General features: G+C 52.0%; 16 non-coding genes and 1 pseudogene across 16 annotated transcripts; all 17 read right to left on the bottom strand.

Moving 5' to 3' along the window:
* On the bottom strand, positions 1-9 carry LOC123173800 (uncharacterized; annotated as a pseudogene).
* Positions 10-292: 283 nt separating this feature from the next.
* Positions 293-411, bottom strand: LOC123173747 (5S ribosomal RNA). The gene has a single exon (XR_006486486.1). It is a non-coding gene; the product is annotated as a 5S ribosomal RNA (ribosomal RNA).
* Positions 412-708: 297 nt separating this feature from the next.
* Positions 709-827, bottom strand: LOC123173837 (5S ribosomal RNA). The gene has a single exon (XR_006486567.1). It is a non-coding gene; the product is annotated as a 5S ribosomal RNA (ribosomal RNA).
* Positions 828-1,124: 297 nt separating this feature from the next.
* LOC123173768 (5S ribosomal RNA) lies at positions 1,125-1,243 on the bottom strand. Its single transcript, XR_006486505.1, has one exon. It is a non-coding gene; the product is annotated as a 5S ribosomal RNA (ribosomal RNA).
* Positions 1,244-1,553: 310 nt separating this feature from the next.
* On the bottom strand, positions 1,554-1,672 carry LOC123173834 (5S ribosomal RNA). Its single transcript, XR_006486564.1, has one exon. It is a non-coding gene; the product is annotated as a 5S ribosomal RNA (ribosomal RNA).
* Positions 1,673-1,969: 297 nt separating this feature from the next.
* On the bottom strand, positions 1,970-2,088 carry LOC123173730 (5S ribosomal RNA). Its single transcript, XR_006486470.1, has one exon. It is a non-coding gene; the product is annotated as a 5S ribosomal RNA (ribosomal RNA).
* A 297-nt stretch (positions 2,089-2,385) lies between these two features.
* On the bottom strand, positions 2,386-2,504 carry LOC123173839 (5S ribosomal RNA). Its single transcript, XR_006486568.1, has one exon. It is a non-coding gene; the product is annotated as a 5S ribosomal RNA (ribosomal RNA).
* A 297-nt stretch (positions 2,505-2,801) lies between these two features.
* On the bottom strand, positions 2,802-2,921 carry LOC123173769 (5S ribosomal RNA). The gene has a single exon (XR_006486506.1). It is a non-coding gene; the product is annotated as a 5S ribosomal RNA (ribosomal RNA).
* Positions 2,922-3,218: 297 nt separating this feature from the next.
* LOC123173752 (5S ribosomal RNA) lies at positions 3,219-3,337 on the bottom strand. Its single transcript, XR_006486491.1, has one exon. It is a non-coding gene; the product is annotated as a 5S ribosomal RNA (ribosomal RNA).
* Positions 3,338-3,634: 297 nt separating this feature from the next.
* LOC123173729 (5S ribosomal RNA) lies at positions 3,635-3,753 on the bottom strand. The gene has a single exon (XR_006486469.1). It is a non-coding gene; the product is annotated as a 5S ribosomal RNA (ribosomal RNA).
* Positions 3,754-4,050: 297 nt separating this feature from the next.
* LOC123173728 (5S ribosomal RNA) lies at positions 4,051-4,169 on the bottom strand. Its single transcript, XR_006486468.1, has one exon. It is a non-coding gene; the product is annotated as a 5S ribosomal RNA (ribosomal RNA).
* A 297-nt stretch (positions 4,170-4,466) lies between these two features.
* LOC123173827 (5S ribosomal RNA) lies at positions 4,467-4,585 on the bottom strand. The gene has a single exon (XR_006486557.1). It is a non-coding gene; the product is annotated as a 5S ribosomal RNA (ribosomal RNA).
* Positions 4,586-4,882: 297 nt separating this feature from the next.
* Positions 4,883-5,001, bottom strand: LOC123173757 (5S ribosomal RNA). Its single transcript, XR_006486494.1, has one exon. It is a non-coding gene; the product is annotated as a 5S ribosomal RNA (ribosomal RNA).
* Positions 5,002-5,298: 297 nt separating this feature from the next.
* LOC123173815 (5S ribosomal RNA) lies at positions 5,299-5,417 on the bottom strand. Its single transcript, XR_006486546.1, has one exon. It is a non-coding gene; the product is annotated as a 5S ribosomal RNA (ribosomal RNA).
* A 297-nt stretch (positions 5,418-5,714) lies between these two features.
* Positions 5,715-5,833, bottom strand: LOC123173803 (5S ribosomal RNA). The gene has a single exon (XR_006486534.1). It is a non-coding gene; the product is annotated as a 5S ribosomal RNA (ribosomal RNA).
* Positions 5,834-6,130: 297 nt separating this feature from the next.
* LOC123173793 (5S ribosomal RNA) lies at positions 6,131-6,248 on the bottom strand. Its single transcript, XR_006486528.1, has one exon. It is a non-coding gene; the product is annotated as a 5S ribosomal RNA (ribosomal RNA).
* A 344-nt stretch (positions 6,249-6,592) lies between these two features.
* On the bottom strand, positions 6,593-6,711 carry LOC123173693 (5S ribosomal RNA). The gene has a single exon (XR_006486429.1). It is a non-coding gene; the product is annotated as a 5S ribosomal RNA (ribosomal RNA).
* Between the last annotated feature and the right edge of the window lie 161 nt (positions 6,712-6,872).

Genomic DNA, 6,872 nt, shown 5'->3' with positions numbered 1-6,872 from the left:
GTTACCCCGGTCTTCGTCCCTTATCCTTGCCCCTCCCAGCTCCACTACAAAGACGATTGTACATTGCTTTGGCCGCTCCCTCTCAACTACGGAGACGAGTTTAACGCGGTTTCCACCCCTACCTCTCAACCGCACCAGTGCACGCTTGCCGCGCCACAACGCCGACGCTGGACCCGTGAATCGTGAGCACCCAGCTATGACTTACCGCACTCGTGCAAAATAATAAAACACGGTAAATATATTACTTACACGTGCGTTTTGTCTTGCAAGCGGCGCCAAAAAAATTAAAAAGGGAATGCAACACGAGGACTTCCCAGGAGGTCACCCATCCTAGTACTACTCTCGCCCAAGCACGCTTAACTTCGGAGTTCTGATGGGATCCGGTGCTTTAGTGATGGTATGATCACATCCGACATGTTACCCCGGTCTTCGTCCCTTATCCTTGCCCCTTCCAGCTCCACTACAAAGACGATTGTACATTGCTTTGGCCGCTCCCTCTCAACTACGGAGACGAGTTTAACGCGGTTTCCACCCCTCCATCTCAACCGCACCAGTGCACGCTTGCCGCGCCACAACGCCGACGCTGGACCCGTGAATCGTGAGCACCCAGCTATGACTTACCGCACTCGTGCAAAATAATAAAACACGGTAAATATATTACTTACACGTGCGTTTTGTTTGGCAAGCGGCGCGAAAAAAATTAAAAAAGGAATGCAACACGAGGACTTCCCAGGAGGTCACCCATCCTAGTACTACTCTCGCCCAAGCACGCTTAACTTCGGAGTTCTGATGGGATCCGGTGCTTTAGTGCTGGTATGATCGCAACCCACATGTTACCCCGGTCTTCGTCCCTTATCCTTGCCCCTCCCAGCTCCACTACAAAGACGATTGTACATTGCTTTGGCCGCTCCCTCTCAACTACGGAGACGAGTTTAACGCGGTTTCCACCCCTCCCTCTCAACCGCACCAGTGCACGCTTGCCGCGCCACAACGCCGACGCTGGACCCGTGAATCGTGAGCACCCAGCTATGACTTACCGCACTCGTGCAAAATAATAAAACACGGTAAATATATTACTTACACGTGCGTTTTGTTTTGCAAGCGGCGCGAAGAAAATTAAAAAGGGAATGCAACACGAGGACTTCCCAGGAGGTCACCCATCCTAGTACTACTCTTGCCCAAGCACGCTTAACTTCGGAGTTCTGATGGGATCCGATGCTTTAGTGCTGGTATGATCGCATCTGACATGTTACCCCGGTCTTCGTCCCTTATCCTTGCCCCTCCCAGCTCCACTACAAAGACGATTGTACATTGCTTTGGCCGCTCCCTCTCAACTACGGAGACGAGTTTAACGCGGTTTCCACCCCTCCCTCTCAACCGCACCAGTGCACGCTTGCCGCGCCACAACGCCGACGCTGGACCCGTGAATCGTGAGCACCCAGCTATCACTTACCGCACTGACTTACCGCACTCGTGCAAAATAATAAAACACGGTAAATATATTACTTACACGTGCGTTTTGTTTTGCAAGCGGCGCGAAAAAAATTAAAAAGGGAATGCAACACGAGGACTTCCCTGGAGGTCACCCATCCTAGTACTACTCTCGCCCAAGCACGCTTAACTTCGGAGTTCTGATGGGATCCGGTGCTTTAGTGCTGGTATGATCGCATCCGACATGTTACCCCGGTCTTCGTCCCTTATCCTTGCCCCTCCCAGCTCCACTACAAAGACGATTGTACATTGCTTTGGCCGCTCCCTCTCAACTACGGAGACGAGTTTAACGCGGTTTCTACCCCTCCCTCTCAACCGCACCAGTGCACGCTTGCCGCGCCACAACGCCGACGCTGGACCCGTGAATCGTGAGCACCCAGCTATGACTTACCGCACTCGTGCAAAATAATAAAACACGGTAAATATATTACTTACACGTGCGTTTTGTTTTGCAAGCGGCGCGAAAAAAATTAAAAAGGGAATGCAACACGAGGACTTCCCAGGAGGTCACCCATCCTAGTACTACTCTCGCCCAAGCACGCTTAACTTCGTAGTTCTGATGGGATCCGGTGCTTTAGTGCTGGTATGATCGCATCCGACATGTTACCCCGGTCTTCGTCCCTTATCCTTGCCCCTCCCAGCTCCACTACAAAGACGATTGCACATTGCTTTGGCCGCTCCCTCTCAACTACGGAGACGAGTTTAACGCGGTTTCCACCCCTCCCTCTCAACCGCACCAGTGCACGCTTGCCGCGCCACAACGCCGACGCTGGACCCGTGAATCGTGAGCACCCAGCTATGACTTACCGCACTCGTGCAAAATAATAAAACACGGTAAATATATTACTTACACGTGCGTTATGTTTTGCAAGCGGCGCGAAAAAAATTAAAAAGGGAATGCAACACGAGGACTTCCCAGGAGGTCACCCATCCTAGTACTACTCTCGCCCAAGCACGCTTAACTTCGGAGTTCTGATGGGATCCGGTGCTTTAGTGCTGGTATGATCGCATCCGACATGTTACCCCGGTCTTCGTCCCTTATCCTTGCCCCTCCCAGCTCCACTACAAAGACGATTGCACATTGCTTTGGCCGCTCCCTCTCAACTACGGAGACGATTTTAACGCGGTTTCCACCCCTCCCTCTCAACCGCACCAGTGCACGCTTGCCGCGCCACAACGCCGACGCTGGACCCGTGAATCGTGAGCACCCAGCTATGACTTACCGCACTCGTGCAAAATAATAAAACACGGTAAATATATTACTTACACGTGCGTTTTGTTTTGCAAGCGGCGCGAAAAAAATTAAAAAGGGAATGCAACACGAGGACTTCCCAGGAGGTCACCCATCCTAGTACTACTCTCGCCCAAGCACGCTTAACTTCGGAGTTCTAAAATGGATCCGGTGCTTTAGTGCTGGTATGATCGCATCCGACATGTTACCCCGGTCTTCGTCCCTTATCCTTGCCCCTCCCAGCTCCACTACAAAGACGATTGTACATTGCTTTGGCCGCTCCCTCTCAACTACGGAGACGAGTTTAACGCGGTTTCCACCCCTCCCTCTCAACCGCACCAGTGCACGCTTGCCGCGCCACAACGCCGACGCTGGACCCGTGAATCGTGAGCACCCAGCTATGACTTACCGCACTCGTGCAAAATAATAAAACACGGTAAATATATTACTTACACGTGCGTTTTGTTTTGCAAGCGGCGCGAAAAAAATTAAAAAGGGAATGCAACACAAGGACTTCCCAGGAGGTCACCCATCCTAGTACTACTCTCGCCCAAGCACGCTTAACTTCAGAGTTCTGATGGGATCCGATGCTTTAGTGCTGGTATGATCGCATCCGACATGTTTCCCCGGTCTTCGTCCCTTATCCTTGCCCCTCCCAGCTCCACTACAAAGACGATTGTACATTGCTTTGGCCGCTCCCTCTCAACTACGGAGACGAGTTTAACGCGGTTTCCACCCCTCCCTCTCAACCGCACCAGTGCACGCTTGCCGCGCCACAACGCCGACGCTGGACCCGTGAATCGTGAGCACCCAGCTATGACTTACCGCACTCGTGCAAAATAATAAAACACGGTAAATATATTACTTACACGTGCGTTTTGTTTTGCAAGCGGCGCGAAAAAAATTAAAAAGGGAATGCAACACGAGGACTTCCCAGAAGGTCACCCATCCTAGTACTACTCTCGCCCAAGCACGCTTAACTTCGGAGTTTTGATGGGATCCGGTGCTTTAGTGCTGGTATGATCGCATCCGACATGTTACCCCGGTCTTCGTCCCTTATCCTTGCCCCTCCCAGCTCCACTACAAAGACGATTGTACATTGCTTTGGCCGCTCCCTCTCAACTACGGAGACGAGTTTAACGCGGTTTCCACCCCTCCCTCTCAACCGCACCAGTGCACGCTTGCCGCGCCACAACGCCGACGCTGGACCCGTGAATCGTGAGCACCCAGCTATGACTTACCGCACTCGTGCAAAATAATAAAACACGGTAAATATATTACTTACACGTGCATTTTGTTTTGCAAGCGGCGCGAAAAAAATTAAAAAGGGAATGCAACACGAGGACTTCCCAGAAGGTCACCCATCCTAGTACTACTCTCGCCCAAGCACGCTTAACTTCGGAGTTTTGATGGGATCCGGTGCTTTAGTGCTGGTATGATCGCATCCGACAAGTTACCCCGGTCTTCGTCCCTTATCCTTGCCCCTCCCAGCTCCACTACAAAGACGATTGTACATTGCTTTGGCCGCTCCCTCTCAACTACGGAGACGAGTTTAACGCGGTTTCCACCCCTACCTCTCAACCGCACCAGTGCACGCTTGCCGCGCCACAACGCCGACGCTGGACCCGTGAATCGTGAGCACCCAGCTATGACTTACCGCACTCGTGCAAAATAATAAAACACGGTAAATATATTACTTACACGTGCGTTTTGTTTTGCAAGCGGCGCGAAGAAAATTAAAAAGGGAATGCAACACGAGGACTTCCCAGGAGGTCACCCATCCTAGTACTACTCTCGCCCAAGCACGCTTAACTTCGGAGTTCTGATGGGATCCGGTGCTTTAGTGCTGGTATGATCGCATCCGACATGTTACCCCGGTCTCCGTCCCTTATCCTTGCCCCTCCCAGCTCCACTACAAAGACGATTGTACATTGCTTTGGCCGCTCCCTCTCAACTACGGAGACGAGTTTAACGCGGTTTCCACCCCTCCCTCTCAACCGCACCAGTGCACGCTTGCCGCGCCACAACGCCGACGCTGGACCCGTGAATCGTGAGCACCCAGCTATGACTTACCGCACTCGTGCAAAATAATAAAACACGGTAAATATATTACTTACACGTGCGTTTTGTTTTGCAAGCGGCGCGAAAAAAATTAAAAAGGGAATGCAACACGAGGACTTCCCAGGAAGTCACCCATCCTAGTACTACTCTCGCCCAAGCACGCTTAACTTCGGAGTTTTGATGGGATCCGGTGCTTTAGTGCTGGTATGATCGCATCCGACATGTTACCCCGGTCTTCGTCCCTTATCCTTGCCCCTCCCAGCTCCACTACAAAGACGATTGTACATTGCTTTGGCCGCTCCCTCTCAACTACGGAGACGAGTTTAACGCGGTTTCAACCCCTCCCTCTCAACCGCACCAGTGCACGCTTGCCGCGCCACAACGCCGACGCTGGACCCGTGAATCGTGAGCACCCAGCTATGACTTACCGCACTCGTGCAAAATAATAAAACACGGTAAATATATTACTTACACGTGCGTTTTGCTTTGCAAGCGGCGCGAAAAAAATTAAAAAGGGAATGCAACACGAGGACTTCCCAGGAGGTCACCCATCCTAGTACTACTCTCGCCCAAGCACGCTTAACTTCGGAGTTCTGATGGGATCCGGTGCTTTAGTGCTGGTATGATCGCATCCGACATGTTACCCCGGTCTTCGTCCCTTATCCTTGCCCCTCCCAGCTCCACTACAAAGACGATTGTACATTGCTTTGGCCGCTCCCTCTCAACTACGGAGACGAGTTTAACGCGGTTTCCACCCCTCCCTCTCAACCGCACCAGTGCACACTTGCCGCGCCACAACGCCGACGCTGGACCCGTGAATCGTGAGCACCCAGCTATGACTTACCGCACTCGTGCAAAATAATAAAACACGGTAAATATATTACTTACACGTGCGTTTTGTTTTGCAAGCAGCGCGAAACAAATTAAAAAGGGAATGCAACACGAGGACTTCCCAGGAGGTCACCCATCCTAGTACTACTCTCGCCCAAGCACGCTTAACTTCGGAGTTCTGATGGGATCCGGTGCTTTAGTGCTGGTATGATCGCATCCGACATGTTACCCCGGTCTTCGTCCCTTATCCTTGCCCCTCCCAGCTCCACTACAAAGACGATTGTACATTGCTTTGGCCGCTCCCTCTCAACTACGGAGACGAGTTTAACGCGGTTTCCACCCCTCCCTCTCAACCGCACCAGTGCACGCTTGCCGCGCCAGAACGCCGACGCTGGACCCGTGAATCGTGAGCACCCAGCTATGACTTACCGCACTCGTGCAAAATAATGAAACATGGTAAATATATTACTTACACGTGCGTTTTGTTTTGCAAGCGGCGCGAAAAAAATTAAAAAGGGAATGCAACATGAGGACTTCCCAGGAGTCACCCATCCTAGTACTACTCTCGCCCAAGCACGCTTAACTTCGAAGTTCTGATGGGATCCGGTGCTTTAGTGCTGGTATGATCGCATCCGACATTCTGATGGGATCCGGTGCTTTAGTGCTGGTATGATCGCATCCGACATGTTACCCCGGTCTTCGTCCCTTATCCTTGCCCCTCCCAGCTCCACTACAAAGACGATTGTACATTGCTTTGGCCGCTCCCTCTCAACTACGGAGACGAGTTTAACGCGGTTTCCACCCCTCCCTCTCAACCGCACCAGTGCACGCTTGCCGCGCCACAACGCCGACGCTGGACCCGTGAATCGTGAGCACCCAGCTATGACTTACCGCACTCGTGCAAAATAATAAAACACGGTAAATATATTACTTACACGTGCGTTTTGTTTTGCAAGCAGCGCGAAACAAATTAAAAAGGGAATGCAACACGAGGACTTCCCAGGAGGTCACCCATCCTAGTACTACTCTCGCCCAAGCACGCTTAACTTCGGAGTTCTGATGGGATCCGGTGCTTTAGTGCTGGTATGATCGCATCCGACATGTTACCCCGGTCTTCGTCCCTTATCCTTGCCCCTCCCAGCTCCACTACAAAGACGATTGTACATTGCTTTGGCCGCTCCCTCTCAACTACGGAGACGAGTTTAACGCGGTTTCCACCCCTCCCTCTCAACCGCACCAGTGCACGCTTGCCGCGCCA

This window comes from Triticum aestivum, unplaced genomic scaffold (genome assembly GCF_018294505.1).
Source record: "Triticum aestivum cultivar Chinese Spring unplaced genomic scaffold, IWGSC CS RefSeq v2.1 scaffold116194, whole genome shotgun sequence".
NCBI classification, from domain to species: Eukaryota; Viridiplantae; Streptophyta; class Magnoliopsida; order Poales; family Poaceae; genus Triticum; species Triticum aestivum.
This window is presented reverse-complemented; position numbering and strand designations above follow the sequence as displayed.